The sequence below is a fragment of the Emydura macquarii genome, unplaced genomic scaffold, assembly GCF_026122565.2.
Source record: "Emydura macquarii macquarii isolate MOO-44397 ecotype Brisbane River unplaced genomic scaffold, CSIRO-AGI_Emac_v2 contig_1253, whole genome shotgun sequence".
NCBI classification, from domain to species: Eukaryota; Metazoa; Chordata; order Testudines; family Chelidae; genus Emydura; species Emydura macquarii.
In genome coordinates this window covers 69,341,615-69,360,804 of record NW_027131390.1, presented here as the reverse complement: position 1 = coordinate 69,360,804, position 19,190 = coordinate 69,341,615, and the positions used below count along the sequence as shown (strand labels likewise).

The 19,190-nt window shown below is 44.3% G+C and overlaps 1 long non-coding RNA gene across 1 annotated transcript in view; it reads right to left on the bottom strand.

The window, feature by feature from the left end:
* LOC137153591 (uncharacterized) overlaps positions 1-18,849 on the bottom strand; it is a 32,392-nt gene extending 13,543 nt beyond the window's left edge. Inside the window, exon 1 of the long non-coding RNA XR_010919846.1 lies at positions 18,667-18,849. This is a non-coding gene — a long non-coding RNA (uncharacterized lncRNA). The remainder of the gene's footprint in view (positions 1-18,666) is intronic.
* Between the last annotated feature and the right edge of the window lie 341 nt (positions 18,850-19,190).

The window sequence follows — 19,190 nt, the reverse complement described above, 5'->3', positions numbered from 1 at the left end:
AACTTGAGTCTGGCACATTTAGGAGAAGGCTCTCCCTTTGTTGCTTTTAGTAAAGCTCTTTAGAAACAGCCTCAGGCTACTGCCAGTCACCCCTCTGCTCCACTGGGTTGTGAAAGGGAAAGAGAGGAGCAGAAGAGATTTAACCAATTCCTCCCCCATTTCACCTGGTTCCTTAGGAGAGGACTGTGAGGGACTGTGTCAATGCCCCATCAGCCCTTTGTCCACTGCTTTACCAGGTAGATTCCCAGCTTTCAAAGCAGCTCCTGGTGTCTACCAGGAACTGATCTGGGGATGGTAATTTACTTTTTTACAATCTGGCTGAGAGTTACAGCACCATTACATGTTGCAGGATATCAGGCACATCATGATCAATGCGGGAGGAGAGGGGGAGTTCAGTTAATGAGGGCACAGAGAGTTTCATGTACTGGTATCACAGACGGTGGTGTTTCAGTCATAGGTAGAGTACCAGTCTGTGCTCTCCCAGTTTGAGGGAGTATTTGAATGGTCAAGTCTTCCTCTGCCTATCAAAAATGCTGAGGGCGCAGGGCTCAGAAGGAAGTCCCTGTGCCTCCCCTGCTACTTGAGAGGAGAAAGAGAAGAGCCAGAAACTACAACAAGGGGTAGAGGTGGGGGAAGGCGGTGGGGATTCCCATTCACTCCTGGTTTCTGTGAGCCAGGAAGAGATATAGAGATTTACGGCTACTTAGTCACTTATCAGGGGTGGGGAAAGGGTTAGGAGATTTTGCCTCTGCTCAGAATAGGCTTTCCGTGGAGGTTCCCTCTTGTTGGGATTAATCACGTTATAAGAGCTTTTCCTTTAGAATAATTGGCAGTTGTATCATGTTAGATGAAATAAATCTCCACTAGATGTCAGCGTAACACAGTTTAGAGCCATAGGCTTGACAGCACCTGAAGTTATGTAACACACTGGCTCAGCTGGAAACGAGCTTTATAAAAGCCAAGATACTTGAGCTTATATGGCTTTCCTTCCCGATGCCTTTTTGTAAATAGGATATGAAATATGACTCTGGAAGGAAAACACTGCCCTTAGAAAGCTGGGGATTCAGGTAATTTGTAATGAGATAGAGCAAGGTTCACCTTTAGGTCACTAGTTCACTGATACCTAGTCAGCACTGCCTGGAAATTGTTTCCATATGTTGGCTGTGTGACAGCCAGTCTCAGGGAAGTTCCTAGTGGGCAGGGATACAACCACAACTGCTGTCAGGGCCAGCAGATAGGTCAAAGAAGGCGTGGGCATTGGGCACAGAAACGGAACCCCTCCTGGAGGACCTCTCCCCAAAGCAGGGCTGAGGCCTACTGGTGGGGTGGTATGATGAAGCGTGTTTTTGCTTTATCTGTCATGGTAAGCAGAAAGCTTTATTCTTCACTGCTGCCAGTCTGTCGTCCTCCATAAGCACTACGTTCACTTTAAACATCATTTTTTTTTTTTAATTTGTTCAAAATAGGAAGACCCTACTACAGCCTTTTTAAACAGAGGTGTTCAGCGCAAAACTCATTTCTCGCCCAAGCGCCTGAAACAGGTTAATAGAAAACATTATTCTTCTGAACTAAGAGGCCCTAACAACGTACCCATCTGCTTCAGGTATAGCTAGATCCTGGAAAATAGAGAAGGTATATTTGGAATATTGAAAACTGGCAACAGTACCAATAAAAATGCCGTGATACCAAATCCAGAATCATCTAGTTTGAAAGACAATTTCCTTGAAACAAAACAGCCTAGGCAGAGAATGGAAGAGAAGGGAAACCTGAACATAGGAGAGAAGGATTTGGATCTCCTTATTAAAGTCAAAGCTTTGCCAGATGGATAGTGCAGGCCTGGCTTGACATAAGTAACTTGTCTCATTTATTAGTGGGCATAATTGGAAGGTGAATGGAAGGTTAAGTTGTAAATAGGAGCTTGACAAACAGATGCTGGAGTTATGATGCCTGTGCTAGCTAAGATGAGCAGCAATACCCTGATGCTAGGCCCTAGGGACAAGATAAGCCTGGACAGGGAAAATCAGGTTCCACATGAAGAGCAAATGGACAGAACATACTGTACAGGGATTGGTTCCTGTAAAGAAACCACGCCAAGCCAAAAATGTGTGGTGTAATGTATTGCAAATGCAATGTAATATGTAAATGTATATAAAGGAAGAGGTGGTCTATATAACTTGGGATGTGTGGTGTGCATGAGTCTGCATCAACTCAGCATAGCTTTGCTGTATGCCAAACAAAGGAACCAGTGATGAAATCCAGAGTCCAGCTGAGTGTTTTGGATCCCAGAGAACTGGATGAAGTGTTTTCCCAGAACTGGACAAGGTGTTCTGGATAAGCTGAGTGCAAAAGGTCTCGGATGGAATCCCAACAGATAGCTATTGTGGAATCACAAAAATTCAGACATGCTGCCTTAGACTGGAACTGTGATAGAAATGCTAAATTCAGGCAGGAGGTCTTAGAACTATAATAGAAATGCAAAATCGTTGGTCTATGTTATAGGATGTTAACTACCTTTGTAGCCGCACCCAGCCATACCCTGGCAGATAGATAACAAATGACTGTATGTGACTTGGGACTCACTGGCACTGGGAGAATCACCGGGACATGCTGGCACCGTAAGACGCCCCCTTGTGTGTTATAAATACACTATGTGCGGTAAATGACCTGTTAAGTATCAGAAACTCCACTATACGATCTATATGTAAAAAGGAATCTTAAAAACCTATATAAGCCATATGTATTTTGTACCAAGGGGAAGTTCCAGATATCAGCGCAGGGACGTACTGTCTGGGCTTCCCTATAGCTATAGCTTCCTGTGTGTATGTCCCGATTAAAGTTCTGCTCGATCCAATCCTAAAAGAGAAGCTGCGTGATCTTTTCCACGACACTATCATCCAGATGAAGTGAAACAGTGTTTAGTTGATTATTCTTTACTAGATTAAATATTAGCCTGCCTGGATTGAAAGCCCCTCTTTTTTTATTTCTTTTTTTTACCATACACATTCATGCATATCTGCCATCTGGAAATTAGTCTCGGACACAGTTGTTAAGGTGTCTTAAATAACGGTTTGTCTTTCATTGGAGTTGTTTTATGCCTTACTCTCCACATTCTTTTCCAGTGCTAAAACCTTGGAAGAGTTTATTCCAATCAGTGAAAGTCATGGTGAACTATTACTCTGAAACCGAACAGGGATTTTCCTAGCACTTGACATATTTTGCTACTTGAAGAGTGACCTCAGCTAAACCTTATAAATCAGGTAAAGCTGACATAGGTGACTTGTAGGTTTCTAAGGCTTTCAGTTTTGATGATATACTTGCTCATTTAGCTATTGTGGATTTATATGATTCTCTTATCCTCCAGTAGCAGTTACAGAATGTAATAAATGGACTTCTGCTGCATTGGCACTGTGTTTAAAATGATGCAAGGTTAAATATTTTAAACACACCGAATTGCTTGTGATTTGCAAAGCCTTTCACTGAGTGATTAAAGTGATCATTGATTTTTCAGGACTCAACCTACATTGTAATTCACACACTTTGTAAAGGAAGTCTTCCACCATCAGATTTAGACAATCTTCAAAGTGAGACCTGTGTAATCACCACTGCACACTTCTGTGCTTTGTTTGCCCTATTAATTTATATTAGGAATCTGGAGTAAAGCTATTAAACTGCAGATGTCTTAAGGTATTGCCTCTGGTAGGATCTTTACTGAAGCCAATTACAGAGTCAAATGTCAAAGGGTGATAAAGTCATGCAAATTGCTCATATTTACACTCTAGAACCAACATAGTTCTACAAAAATGCTGTAATCCATACATAATTACTGCCAAGTCCCACAAACTGCTCTGCAGGGATCCAGGACTTTCTAGTTTAGGCATATATATCCTCCTGCTTGAGACAGAGTGTACCAAGGGATTTGTAAGAGAAATCCAGTGGGCAGTGAGCCATGTAATCGACAACTTGATCACGGTTCCTTATTTCTGTTTGGAGATGAATTATTTTAAATCAGAGCATGCCTCAGGGCATTCGAGGTCTAGAACTATCGAGTGACAGAACCATATAGCAGACACTTGTGGCTCAGTCTTGATTGCAGATTGGTTGTGTCCTGACACTTTGTGGGACTATGCACTCCACCACTTTGGAAAAAAGCATGGGACTAAATGCAGGCTTACAAGGATCATCTCATGGTAACGCTGTTGTGTGGCTATAATTATGTTGCTAGTTTCTCTGGGCTTTAATCTTTTTCCTTGATCTTAACTCCTTTTGATGTGACTGTTCAGTGTATTGATCCTTGTAAAGTAATACTCTCCTTCAAACATAGCAGTATGACGCTTAAATATGATTGTACTTATCTTGCCAGAGTTGCCAGAAAAAGTAATACCATTGCCTTCATCAAATGCATATCCATCCATCCTCCCTCTCTCCCCCTGCCTCTGCATGCTTGGTTTGGAATAACAGGCTGAGAAGGAAAAAACAGCAACAATTCCTTGTTCTTCAAATGATGCACATTATGGTGACAATCTGGGATAAACCAAAATTGTACACATCAAAGTATTTGCTCACCTTTGAAGCTGCCATGTATAGGTTTGTTAGCACTATCTGTTCATTTGGACTTGCACAACTCCATTACATTAACAAACAAAACAAAACAAACCACGTGCCTACTCCCAGCTCTGGGAACCTTTGCTGCATGCTAATGCAAAAAAACAAAAACGAACAAACAAACAAACAAACAAACAAAAAACCCCTAGAAAACTTCCTCAAAGCCAGGACAGGAAACCAAAACCACTACTGTCCCCAAGAGCTGGTTCTTGGAACATAAAGTCCTTCCTCCCTTGGGAAAGTGTTGACCTTCTCAGAGTTTCATGAGGCTGGGGTATTTTGGACCTTGAATAACAGGGAATTCAGAAGTTCAGGGCCCATTGTACAAAATGCCCTATCAGCAGTTCACTTATTGTCCTTAGCACTAACTTTGGCTGTAAGGACCTTATTTGTCTCTCAGGATTTCATGATTAATTATTATTATTATTATTATTACTGGGGAGGCAGGTAGGATAAATGTTACAAGCCAGGTTAAGGCCTTGCCTTTTTTTGTTTTGTTTTTGTGTCTTAAATCGAGCAGAAGTTTCCACACTTCTCCCACACTAGGATGATCCTATTGAGACAAAAGCTATTGGAACTGCTGCTGCTGTTTCAAAACGGTGCTCAAGTTCCTACCACCGCTGCCAAGCTCTCTGCAACCATCAGATGAGAATATCCTTGATGCTTCATATACTGCACACTTAACTCTCTTTAGCACAAGTACTAAATGCTGGCATGGATCAGACTCAGAAGACAGCTACAAATAGTTACTATCTTGTAGCATCTTTGCTTTTCTCCCCACTTCCTTTTTCTAGGGGTTTGAAAGAGGAAGATATTTCCCCAACTGTTTTTGTTTTTGTTTTTGTTTTTTAAAGAAACTGACTAATGTGAAACTTGGGGCTCAATCTTCTCTTGACATGAGCATAGTGCCAACGCTCAGGGCATCTGAGTGGTGTGGGAAGCAAAGGTGGCTCTAATTTATGCTGGCTTGAATCACACATTAGGGGTCGTAACGCTGGTGAAGACCCTTACTTTAGGGGGCATTATGCTGGCAAGCATCAGCTGGGGCCCAGTGCACTCCCACTGTCCCCCTTCTCCCTCCTTTACTTCCCCTCATGCTGCCAGTCTTGCCCTTACACACACACACACTCTCTCTCTCTCTCTCCCTAAGGAGTGGATGACACAGAGCCAGTTACATCAACACCACTGCAGATTACCCTCTTTCAGGGGAATCTTCCCCTGCCCTGAGCAGTGCAAAGCAGGGGGACGCAGGGCCAAAGGCCTCATAATCTGAAAGTTGAGTTGACTGCATAGTTCATGGCCAAATTCTGCTGCTTTGCTGCCTGACTGTAATTTAGGAGGTTACACTGAGGTTAACCTCGAAAGGAGACCAGGATCGGGCCCTCAGAATCATGCAAATGTATATAACATATAAGTATTATATTTACTGCCATTTACTGCCTTTACTCCGCCCATGCCCGGTCACATCAGTACGAGTTGTTTATGAGCAGTGGTGACAGCACATAACCTGTAGTCTTAGCTTTCAGCCTCATTGGCAAAATTTGTCTCATGGTTACATTGGTGTGAAGCTGAAACCAGTGGAATTATGCCCGATTTATTACAATGTAACACTAGATTTTTGGATCTGTGAGGCTGTTTCCCTTCTTACGTACAAAACATTGAATCACTAGTAACCCCATTGCAATCAGAGGCGTTAAATTAATGTGGGATCAGAATCATGGCCTAAATTTCATGTCACGCACTTTCTTAGACTAAATGTTTAGGTTGTTGGTTTTGTTTCCTACCTTAGTTCCTACAAAAGGGAGGCCAGATCTACAAGAGGGAACAGGAGTCCATTCATTTCAGATTTATGCCAATGTATCGGAGAGCAAAATGTGGCCTTTAGTCTGCAAAGTGACAGTAATGGGAGCTGTGGGTGCTCAGAACCTTTGGAAGAAACCACACATTTATGTGGATTTACATGCCTAACTTTGGGCACCTAAGTCTAGAAATTGTGGCCTAAATATTTTCCTGTTGATTCCTTTGGGCATTCCGTATGGCGACCAATGGTCTTATATGAACCCCAGTCCATGTTTTATTCGGGTGTTTATTCTCACCTTCTGCTTATAATTTAGTGTCAAATATTTGAGACATCTCAGGTGCTGTTGTCAACACAGCTTTAATGCCATGCAGCTGTGTATCTCCTGCACTGCAGTTGTGCTCAGCAGTGTCAGAAAAACGTCACAGTGCCTGAAAGAGATTAACACCATGAGAATTTAAGAGCTAGCTCAAGAGCGTTGCTGGTGGGAAGGGGGATAACGTAAGGTAGGAGTGGAATCTAGTCAAGACACTGATCTTCCTCTACAGCTGCAGTTTTAGGGCTTACTAGATTCAGAACTAAATTTTGCAGAACAATGGAAATAACTTCTTTCACCTCCCTCTACTAGGAACTTCTGCTCCTTTCTCTTGTTTGAGAACCTAGCCACACCGATCCTTTCACTCATCCCCTCCAGGGTGGACAATTGTAACTCAGTGTACTGTAGGCCACGGAAGATGTTTGTGACGCGTGGGATAGAGATAAGGTCTGGTCAGGACTAGTTTGATAAGCGGAGCTACTTGGCCTGGTAAACAGGCTGGTTATCATTTTTCAACAGAACTGCAAAGGTATCCCCTGGGCCCTCAGCAAATATCTCCCCCTCTTTTGGGGCCTTCCCTGGGGTATGAACCCATACCTTTCGCCCCGTACTCCCACAGCCGCCGAGTCCTCTTCTAGTAGGGGGCCCTGGACCTTCATTCACCACTACATCAGGGGTCAGGGATTGCTCAGATATCAGCTGGGCTATTCGGTCTCCCTGGCGAACGGTAACTGTTGCAGGACCGAGGTTGTGTAAGAGTACCTTTATCTTACCCCCCCTGTAACTGGGGTCAATTACCCCTCCCAACACCACAATGCCCTGTAGTGCCAAACTTGAACGGGGTGCTATGCGCCCATAGCACCCATGGGGGAGTTCCATATCCAACCCTGTGGGGATTAGGTGTCTTGAGCCCGGGGTTAACGAAATCTCCGGCAATGGGCTCCTTAAATCCAATCCTACACTGCTCTCTGTTACTCAAATGGACAAAGTTGCCATGGGGGACACACGCCACACCCGCAGTGTGTGTACTTTGGGCACTGCGGGTAGATTCACATATCTTTAGTAAGGTGTAGTGCCCTGCACTGGCCGATGATTCAAGATAAACATAGCTTGGTCAAAAACTTTTGTCCACCCCTTCAAGGAGTGGACTGGAGTCAACTTCTTTATTTGCTCTTTCAGTGGGCCATTGTATCGTTCGATCAGGCCCGCTGCTTGGGGGTGATACGGTATGTGCTGCACCCACTGGATTCTCAAATCTTCAGCCCACTGTTGTATTGTCTGTCCAATAAAGTGGGAGCCTTATTCACTTTCTACCTCCTCTGGGGTTCCATTTATCGTAATCAACTGGCTCACTCCTATGGTCTATGGTGGTTTGCTGGGCAGCCCTTGCCGCTGGATATACGTGCAGAACTCCAGAAAAGGTGTCTACCATGGTCCAGGCATACTGTTTATGATTTTCCATGGGTAGTGGTCCGATGAAATCCACTTGCCACACTTGACCCGGACGGGTCCCTCGCTTTAGGGAGCCAGTGGGGTGCTTCATCCAAGGTTGTATTCACACAGTTGTGCACACTGGTCAGTTTTCCAGCACTATCTGAATCACATCCCGGTTTGTTGGGATGCCTCGCTGATGGGACCACTACGTGGTGGCCTCCATTCCTCTGTGGCCTCCTTGTTCGTGTGCCCAGTGGGCCAGCGCCTCTGTGACTGGCTCAAGCATCCTTACTGCTGCCAGCTGATCAGCTTCTTGATTAGCCTGGTTGGCTAATCTGCCCCCCTTTTGGTGGGCATCGACATGTCCAATAAAAATCTGTTTCTTGTGTGCCGCTTGCCACAGTCCTTCCCAAAGCTCCTCCCCCACCCACCAGACGGGCCATCCCTGAATTGTCCATTGGCGTGCCCACCACAGTGGGCTCCATTGGGTCAGACCCTTACAGACAGCCCAGCTGTCTGTATAGATGTGCATGGGGCCCTCTTCTTCATCCAGTACGGCTAGTTCAACTGCTTTTAACTCCGCATACTGGCTGGACCCTCCGGCCCTTCTGCATAGATGATGGTGTTCTCTCCGGGTCGGTATGCCCCTTCTCATAAGCGGCAGAGCTTTAGCCTGTTCTGCCTCTGAGAGAAGTTTGAGCGGGAGGGGACCTCTCCGAAGGAGGCTTTCTCTAGCACAAGGCAGGGACTGCAATTTGCTCAGTATCAGCTTCAAACTGGACGCTTCCCGTCAGGTGCTGCTGAGTGTCAGACGGCGCTTCTCCCCTAAGGTGGGCCCTCTCTTGCAGATAAATTTTCCATTTAAACAGCGTTTGGCTCCGTGCTACCCCTGTACGTGCTCCCAGGCCTCGGTTGTTCACCCATCCCGCAATGGGTAGCTGTGTACGCATGGCCACAGGGGCTGCCTTGGTCAGTCTCTCAGTTTCTAGGAGGGCCTGATACGCAGCGGCTATCTGTTGCTCTAACGGGGTGTAACGATCCGCTGGGTTCCCCCTCCCCCCACTTCTTGGACCAAAATCCTATAGGTACTTGGCACCCGGCTTGGCGCTGCCAGAGGCTCTAGGAGGCTTCCCTGTCCTGAGCCAGCACATCTAATTCAAACGTCCGACCCTCCACAAGGGGTCCTAATGCTTCATACTGGAGGAGTGCCTCCTTGGCTGCTTCAAAGGCAGTCTGCTGAGCAGGTCCCCACTCAAATACAGCTTTCTTTTTCGTGACACAATAAATGGAACATAACAGCAGACCTAAATGTGGGATGAACGGGCACCAGAAGCCCAGCAGGCCTGTGAAGGCTTGTGCCTCCTGTAATGACGTGGGAACCTTCAGGGCCGCCACAGTTTTCAAAACTTTCTCGGGGATCACTCGTTGGGGCCCCCGCTGGATCATGCCAAGGAACGTTACCTCTGGGGCTGGGCCCTGTACCTTCTCAGGGTTAATCTCCCACCCCTTTTTCTCAGGTAGTAACATCGTCTGGTCCAGGGTCTGCTGGACCCCCCTCTGGGTCATCCCCTGTCAACAGGATGTTATCTATGTAATAGAAACGTCTCACTCCCTCCATTGGGAGGGGGGGTGCCGTTTCCAAGTCCCGAGAACACCAGCCCATGGCTTGGCTCTCCGGGGCCAGGGGAATGGAAAAAAACACATCAGCCAAGTTTATCATGGCGTGCCACTGCCCCGCCTCCTGGGCCATCTGTTCCACAATAGTGACAATATCAGGGACCGCGGCACTTAGCAGCGGCGCATGCTTATTCAGATTCCGATAGTCCACGGTCATTCTCCAGGACCCATCAGGCTTGCGCATGGGCCACACCAGGCTATTGTAAGGGCTGGCGGCAGGGCGTAAAATCCCTACCTGCAACAGCTCTGCAATAGTCTCCTCTATTTTCTTATGTCCCTCTGGCAACCAATACTGGGGGGTGTGCACTGGAGAAGGGGGGGCAGGTACTACCAATGGGTCCATTTGGCGTGCCCCCTCAAGGCAGCCTTCACTGCCCTGATGCCCACGGGCCGCCCAAAGCTGAACCTCTCCCAATCTGTATCTACTTCCCTTCCCAACAAAAGATCTGTCCCTACAATATACTCTGGAATTGTGGACACCAAGACAACGGCCAAAAAGGGGGGCCCGCCATCTATGGCAAGCCGCAAACGAACTGGCTTTACCCTGATCTGGGCACCCCCGTATCCGTCCACTGCAATCTGTGTCCCTGGGAACGGGCTGGGGTTCCCGTGGACCAAAGTCATCTTGGCCCCCGTGTCCATGAAGGCCATCACCCGCTGGGAGTTTCTCCCCTTTTTCCAGTAAATAGTCAGCGGTACATAAGGACGTTGGTCCCCTGTGGTGTACGCTATGCTCGTACCGCATAACTCGTGGGGGACCCGCCACCCCTTCATGCCAGCGGGTTCGGGGTCATCCACTGGGTCACGATGCCTGTGCAGGCTTGCTAAGGAGCGGGGCCAGGTACAATGACTGTGCAGGCTCGGAGGGGGAGGGACCAACGGTGTGGTCTCCCCCCTCCTTCTTCTCTGCCCCCTCCACCGGCTTGGATTTCAAATCTTTCTAGCGCTTTAACAGCACTACATTGAGCTGCCCATTGATTTCTTCCCTTGGGACACCAGCCCTTACTAACTCTGTAAACATCTGATTTCAGTGGATCTTGATCTTTAGGGGCTGCTCCCCCGACTGCAGGGCCTGTGGGGGCAGTTTCTGTACATCCACTGGCCGGGATCAGGTCGGGCCCAGGTCACCCAACTGGTCCATCTGCCCCAACAGCACTATCATGTCCCACACACTCCGCCCCTGCGCCACTCCCAAGATTGCCAGGAGGGGCCCTTTCAAGTCAGGACCGGATCCCAGAGGTAAAGGGCTCCAGATCTGGACCCTGAAACGCCCCACCATACGCTGCTGCTAGCGTGCTCCCCTCCCACAACTGTGCAATGGCCTCTGGTATTGTCTTCCAAGGCTTGCTGGTATCCTCTACATCCACCGGGTCGGGCCAAGCATGCCGCATGGCGTACACCACCCAGTCCACTAAAGAGTGGTTCCCATTAATACTCCCAGTGCCCCTCAGGATCTGTCATACCACAGGATGACTCATTAGGGTGCCTAGTTTAAGAATCTCAGAAGCTTCCAGCAGCACCGTGTCCGCCCCCTCATCCCATATGCGCACCAGCCACTGGAGAAGGGATTCTCCAGCCCTCTGTTTGTACTGCCGTACCAATTCCACCACCTCGGCATTCATGTTTACAGCTAGCATGGTGTGGTGGTCATCCGGGCCAATTTATATAGGGCCAGGGGTAGACTGCAGGGACGAAGTTACCTCCCTGATGGATCTTGACACCGGGCGGAGCTACATGCTCACTGCTTATGCGACCGAAGTACAGAATTTAAAAGTTACCTTACCACACCAATGGCTTCAGGAATATTATATATTTCTGCTCCGAGCCCACGAATTACAACTAGATGGGTGACGAGTGCAGCATTTTTTTGCCCGAGCCGAGGCTTCGTCCAGGGTAGCAACAGTTAGAATGACAATTGACAGCCAAGGGGTGGTTCGCTCAGCATATCATGTCCAACAGTTAACAGTACATCATTGGTATGATATGTTTTTAAAATGGTCCCCTGGGGCCAGCAAGTTCTTAAATTTAATGTTACATCCAATTGTACTTATGCTAGTGGTAATTGTCGTGATTAGTATTTGGAATGTTTATGTTTGTTGTAGATTGAAGAAAGTATACAGGAGTGTTTTGTATTTGCAGCCATCACCTATGGTCAGACCAGACACGCCTCGCCAAGGGGTGGATGTTTGTGACATGAGGGACAGAGATAAGGGCTTGATGGGTCTGGTCAGGACCGGTTTGATAAGCGGCGCTACTCAGCCTGGTAAACAGGTTGTGCAAGGCCGTGTGAATTTGTCTGTGGTGCCAAAAGAGGAGGAAAGTTAGGAAACAAGGTCACGTGCTGTAAATTTGCTAATGCTAGCTGTGCCTTAGAGCTGATATGTTATGCTGTAGATAAAAGCTTGAAATGTAAACTGCGCAATGAGACTCGGCCATGAATCCACTTGGATTGCAAGACAAAGTCCCCTGGCAGCCTGCTCCGCAGCGTGCCCTAGAGTCTCCCGTTGCTGTTTGGAGCGTAAGCCGTGATTAAAGATAAGTGTACCTACCTGGTGTGGGCGTGTTTTTATTCCTCACCTGGTAACCAGAACCTGCAGGCAGCTGTGAGCAGCGGTGCCTGGCATAACATGTACCTTCAGAAAAAGCTGGGGGAGACCATGGAAACCGCACCTTGTGCTAGAAGCAGCAGCCTGCCTCTTTAACAGGAAAGAAAGTGACAAACATCACATCTCTACCCGTCACTAGCTCCCACTTCATTCCTGGTGCTAAGTTATGGCTCCGGTATTAATCTTCCAAGCCCTACATGGTTTTGGACCAAATTACTTCAGAGATCAGCTGTTCATTCATGACCCACTGTGACAGCTCTGTTCCTCTGGGCAATACTACTGACAATGCCCAGCATGAAGCACAAGAAAGGGCACTTGGCTGTGCAATGACCTACCAGAAAGGATAAGACTAAAGCTGACAACCGATCATTTGCAGAGCACATTGCAAGGCTCCCTGCAATGACAGAAGACAGGGAATCATAAGAGTAACAAAACAGCCAAAACCAACAGTTAGCCAAAGCTATTGAGTCTGAAACAGGCACAGAGTAGATCCCACTAATAAATGCACAATGGGGATCTTCACAGCAAATCTAATTTGTATAGGGGGCACTAATTGCTATTAGGTGCCTTGGAAATACATGGGGTGGATCAATAGCTTTTGAAAAGTGAAGAAACCCATTTTAAAGGACGTGATGGCATATGGATGTATTCAATATAAATAAATGGTGGCGTGGTACGCTATAAAGTTGCCTGAGATTTGACGACTTTATTCATTCCAAAAGGGTCCAAGTGAACCCTTTACAACCACAGCATCAGGATTTTTTTTAACCAACTATTTTTGAAATGTTAGAGTTTTTAAACATCACTTTCATGCTCTTTAAAGCCAGGCAGCCTCAGTACTACGAATCTAACTGAACAGGGCTTGGAGAGACAGACAAATAATACATTTTAGAACCTTAAAAATTAGCTAAGGTAGTTTTTTTGTTCCTAATGCTATGATTTTACTGTCTTGTAAAATTCTGCAGCCCTTACTCAAGCAAAATTTCATCAGCTTCTGAGGGATTTCTGAGCAAGTCATTACCACCACAGGATTTAACTCTTCGTTAATTTTCAGAGATAAGAAATGAGATCTGGTACACATCAGAGTTAATAAAACATTTATAGGCAATTTCTTTGCTCTCTGAACATTTTCTAAATGCCTCCCATGACAAGAAATGACCATGGTGTTTTGGGTGAATGCTGTTTTTTCTGGACTTACAGCAAAAAAAAAAAAAAAAAAGGGTGTGTGTGTGTGTGTGTGTGTGTGTGTGAAAAAGAAAACAAAGGATTCCACCATCTAAGACCATAAACAATTTACCAGGGTATTCTCTGCCAGGGAGTGCTATTGTGCTTTATGGCCCTAGTTTGTCTGTTACATGAGTGTAGATCTGTTGAAATCAGTGATGCTATGCTAGGGGTAACAGTGGAGAATTGGGCCCCTCCATTTCTATAATGCACTGCATTCAAAACATGTAACATAAAATGAGTGTCAAAATAGAAAAGACAGATGTGCCCAGCCCCATAATTTAACCCCCCTGCCCCCGAGTTTATGGTAAGGATTTCCCCCACACTCATCCTTGCGCATCCACACTGCTAAGCAAACACCACTGTCTTGAAGTAAGGATGGATATTTGTCCCCTAAGATCTGAACTAATATCACCAATTCATTTTGCTTCAGTTACCTAATAACCAGAAGGTAAAGACTTTGACTCACTACTACATTTATAACAGTGCAAAGTATTATTATCATCAGCACAGTTCCAGGAACTAGGAACCTTGCTGAGTCGGCAGTTTGATCACAGATGTAAAGGAACGAATGGACATGGAAAGTGAAGTAGGGCTAGTTCTAGAAGAGTGTTTGGCAGGATAATGTGGGACATCTTGCATTGGGGCACTCATGCTGCAGGTTTTCTACAGACAAAAGGAGGAATTGACTAGCCTGCCCGCTGGTGCTTTTCATGAACACGAAGTTTGCTCATTAAAAGAGACTGATATATATATCACTTTAAAATATGTAATTGAACTTAGTGCTGCTGACAGATGTCTGATTGACAGCCCTGAAGGTTGAATTCCTCTTGCTCACTTCAGAAGAAGCACAGCACAAGCCAGAGTTTAAGCTTCTTTTCCCATACAATGTCACCAGTGTGCTTCAACCCTGACCCAGAGGATCTCCTTTCACATAGGCTACAGCTACCTTCACATCGTAAGGAGATGTTAGCAAACTCTGAAGACTTTGGAATGACATAACAAGTCCAATACCAGCCTCCTGAAGCAGTAAATGCCCCACATTTATTTTGCTAGTCAAGGCACAGTTTGTATTAACACAAAGTACATAGCATGAAGTACTACACATTGTGTGTGCTAGTAGTCAAAAAGTATATACTAGTTTTCCTGGACTTCTGCAATAAGTTAGAAGATGGTACTTAAAAAAAAAAAATACATGGTACTCAATGCAATGGGCCTACTCACATGTAAAGTGAAGCATCCCTCTTCAGTAAAGCACTTATACACTTGCTAAAGTTTAAGCCCATTCTTAAGTACTTTCCTGCATATGGGGCTTGCAGGTTCTTTGAGGCAGTGACCTTAGCCTGGATTGTCAAAGATATTTAGTCACCTAATTCCCACTGAAATCTAGAGATCTGTGCTCTCATCTTCATACGTCACGTTGCTCTGCATCTAGCATACAGTTGGCTCTATATAAATAGCGAATAATATTCGCCTTATAACAAATTATATTAGGCTTCTTACCTATTTGCATTGCTTCCTAATATTATGCAATTTAAATTATAAGATATGTTTAGAACTGCAGACACTGGTAGATTCTCCTGACTGGCTGTCAAGAATGTCAAATGATCTTCACTCCTTTTATGTCTACTATCTCCTTTCAATGCATCAGGTCAGTCAGTTTTCTCTTTGTTAAATATCATTGCTGCTTTTTATTAGAGTAACACATGCCAGATTATGCATTTCTAGAGCTAAATTTATATTATAGTGCTTGAAATCTCTCAGCTTTTAGACTACATAACTCATAAATGCACTCAAGGTACATATTTAAATAATCACTTCCCTCCCCCCTCAAAAAAAAAAAGAAAAAGTAATACACATCTTGTTATGGTTTATTGCTTCTGTATTTGTAATGTTTTGTTTATTCCTATCAGACAGAATGATTCTAATAGCACTTATTGCTGGGTATACAAAGCACGTATGTTTTTCCTCCAGCTCTTTAGTGGATTTATGTGGAATCACAACTACGATTTCTTTACTTTAGGGTATGAATTGTGTTTTCATTCACAGCATTATAGACTTTTTTTACCTGGTCTATAGTCTGCTGCAAGTCATTCTATTGGTCTGTGTTAACTTTGTCTCTCTATAGTTCAAATGTGCATTTGGATTTGTACCTGAAGCACATGCACAGATGATATTTGCAGCCATTCCTGGCCTTTGGGTACATAGCATTTTCAATACTGATTTTCCAAGTCTTTTTTAGAAACTGGAAAGCAGATTCAATGAAAGGAGGTCAGTATATGTGGAGTCTTGGCTACCTTCTGTTTGCTGTTTTATACACATTTTTCCATTTGCTCCAGGGATATACAGCTCTGTGCCTTTTAGCCTTCAACATACAATCACTAAAATATTGAGAAATATACACCAGTAGTCTGAGAGAGAATTTCATCACACAATACATTATTATAATTTTATTATGTATTTTATAAGAAATACTCTCATAGCCTCTGTGTTCCAGTTTGAAAGATGCAATGCTGTACGTGCTGCAACAATGGAAACGAGAACATGCAAATGTGGGCAAACAGGGGCTTCTATTTGACTCCATGGAGTGTAAGTCAGAATGTCACTTCAGGACTGAGTACTATGGGTGGACAAACTGACAGAGATAAAATAAGTATAACCCTGAACCTTTCCCTAAAATAGCTTTTCTATTCATAAAACTGTGCTAATTTTAAAATCTGTGTCTCTGGATTTTCCTTTGTTGGAGTATCGCACTGAAAAGCTGGGAGTATCTCTTCTACAATGATATAAAGCTATACATTTCTGCAGGACTGAGAGATGGAACATCTTAAATCTATCACCATTCCAGTGTCACTGAATATTCCTTGCCCTGGGCTTTGATCAGGTGAACTTGTTAGGAGAAAATTCCACAATTAGAAGGAAAACAGATCTTTGGATGGTCATTAAACTGTTTAAAGCTCACTAGTTTGGTATGTTAGAAATAGTCCTGGGGAGCTAGTTTTGTGGGCAGAGTGCAGGAGAGAAGGTCAAAGTTGCATGAAACAAATTTTATTTATTGTGTGATTCCATAATTTATCACGTGGGTATGCAACTTATGGCATGAACCACAGATGGTTTATGTCCATGTGTGTGTGTATATATATATATGCACACATTATAATATACTGTGAGCCATTTAATGGAGAAAAATTAATTTAATTTGCCTTCTAACTCACTGACTAAATAGGTATAGTTCTTGATTTTTTTTTTGTAAGCTCTTCTAATTTTGATTATTAACAAAATTATGATCAAGCATTATTGTTGGGTAAGTTTTAATTTTAAGCATATGTTCAAGAGAAGAAAAAAGTATTCAAACTGTAGACTTTTTAAATGAATAGTTTTATACTAGCCAGTGATTATCTCTTATTCTTTATCATAACAGTGTTTGACTGGTGTTGTTCATGCTTCAGAGGGCATGGCAACTGCTATACACGTGTACGATTTTGAAAGCACATACCATATCATATATTAGTGAGCATGCTTCATGAAGTATATAATTTAGTTCAGCTGTTGGGAAGTAACAGTTTACATATCTCTCATGTATATTTTATTTCATTATAATAAAAACAATAGAGGATTTTTGTGAAAATTTGCTGCCCCTTAAGCCATAATTTGGATTATACATTTAGTGTGAACTTCTACCAAGGAAACCATTCGGTGAGTTTAGCCATTTCCTATAGATCTCTGCTGGCAAGATAGGCATTTTGCAATCACCATGAGAGAGAAGCAGCCTGTAGCTAGAGGGACAATTGGGCGCTTCCAGAGATGGGCTTGACATACAAAACACCAGACGTGAAACTCTGAAATTTCCCAGACTTCGGGAAAGTTTGGATGTATCTCTAAATGTTGTAGCTCAGGCCGATGTCCAATCTGTTTTAGCACAGCAGCAACCATATTCCTAATACACTGGGTCAGCAGATTAAATACAGCCAGAGTGAGAGTTTTAGCTGTAACTGAATTTCCTTGCTTTTTGATCTATAAATCAGACCGTTAATGTTAGATTAATGCAGATGTTTGTGGTTTAATTCATGTAAAAGCTACTCATTTCCTGACATAAGGACCTGGGCTCTTTAAAAGCCTCCTATTAGGGTAAGCACTGTCAGTTGGTTTTATTGCACACTAGGAATTTTAATAATTATTTTAAATTAATAGGATATCTGGCATCATTATAACTTTGCAGAAAATGTAGGTAGCTTTTATTACACAATAGGATTTTAGTGGTGGATTTAGTCATTTGGTTGAGGCTGAGAAACAAACTCTTTCACCCTCCCTCCGGTCAACCCAGTTTACACCACTGTGCACAGGGCTGGCCTAGGGAATCTCAAGAAGGGAGGAAACTTTAGGATTTTCTCAACCACCCTGAAAAATATTTTCCAAGTGATTCTTTTCAATATAAGCAGCCTCAGCTACTGGGCATCTTCTGATGAATTTTAGCATATAAAGCTTTACAGACATTAACAATCCTCTCAATCCACATTGTGAAAGATAAATATTATCTACATTTTGCAGATAGGAAAATTAAAGCAAAAAGATAAGTGACTTGACCCAGAGGATGGGAGAATTAGAATTCAAGAGTCTCTTGTTCTCACTTACTGCCTCTCATGCTATTAATTTCCTCTGGGCACAGTGAGAGGCAACTCAGCTGTGGAGTTAGATGCTTACATTTATACAAATAAAGGCTGAAAATGTTAACCTTTCTGTGACTCAGTTTCCACATTTATAAATGGCACTTGTCATAGGCTTTACCTCTAGAGTACCCCATTGGGGAGGGGAGGAGGGCATATGGATGCTTCCTTCATCCCCAACAGGGTTGCTGTAGAGTCATCTAAGGAGGGTCTATGTGCCTCTGGCTATAAGTATCAGCAAGGCAGTTCCTCTCCTGCTTTCTGGGGGCAAGCAGCAATCCAAACCAGAAAGGACTATTCAGTTTTGCCTACAGCCCACAAACAGTTCAGGTTCATTCCACTCACCTTGCAAGACATCCAGGTGAGTCATCTCTGACATAAGGTGGGGTTTCTAGCCCTTTCTCACTCTAAAAGGCCCAGGCTGAACTTCCCAGGCTCTAAGTTGGAGAAGGACACATTAAGAAGGTCCCTCTATTCAACCAGAAGGTTTCAAGCAACAGAGACTCTCCAGCAATTCTCATAGCCAGCTGCCTTTACTCAAGAGCTCAATGACTATCTAAACTCTGCTTGGGTCCTCCCTTTTAAGGAGCTGGCCCTTTCCAGGTGCAGCAGGCCTCACAGGTGCATGAGGTTGGAGCTACTTGTGCCCAAATGACTAAATTTGACTAAATCTTGCTCTCATAGGCACTCAACCAGAGCAGGCCCAGGCCCTTAGCTGTTTATCTTTTAAACTACCAGTTTGAGGCAATATGATATTTGATACAAAAATCATCTACTGGCTTGTCACTTTGACTATGTCATCCCCTCTTTTCATCCTTTCACTAGCTCCCCTTTTCCACTACCTCAAGCACAAAATACTTTTCTTCACT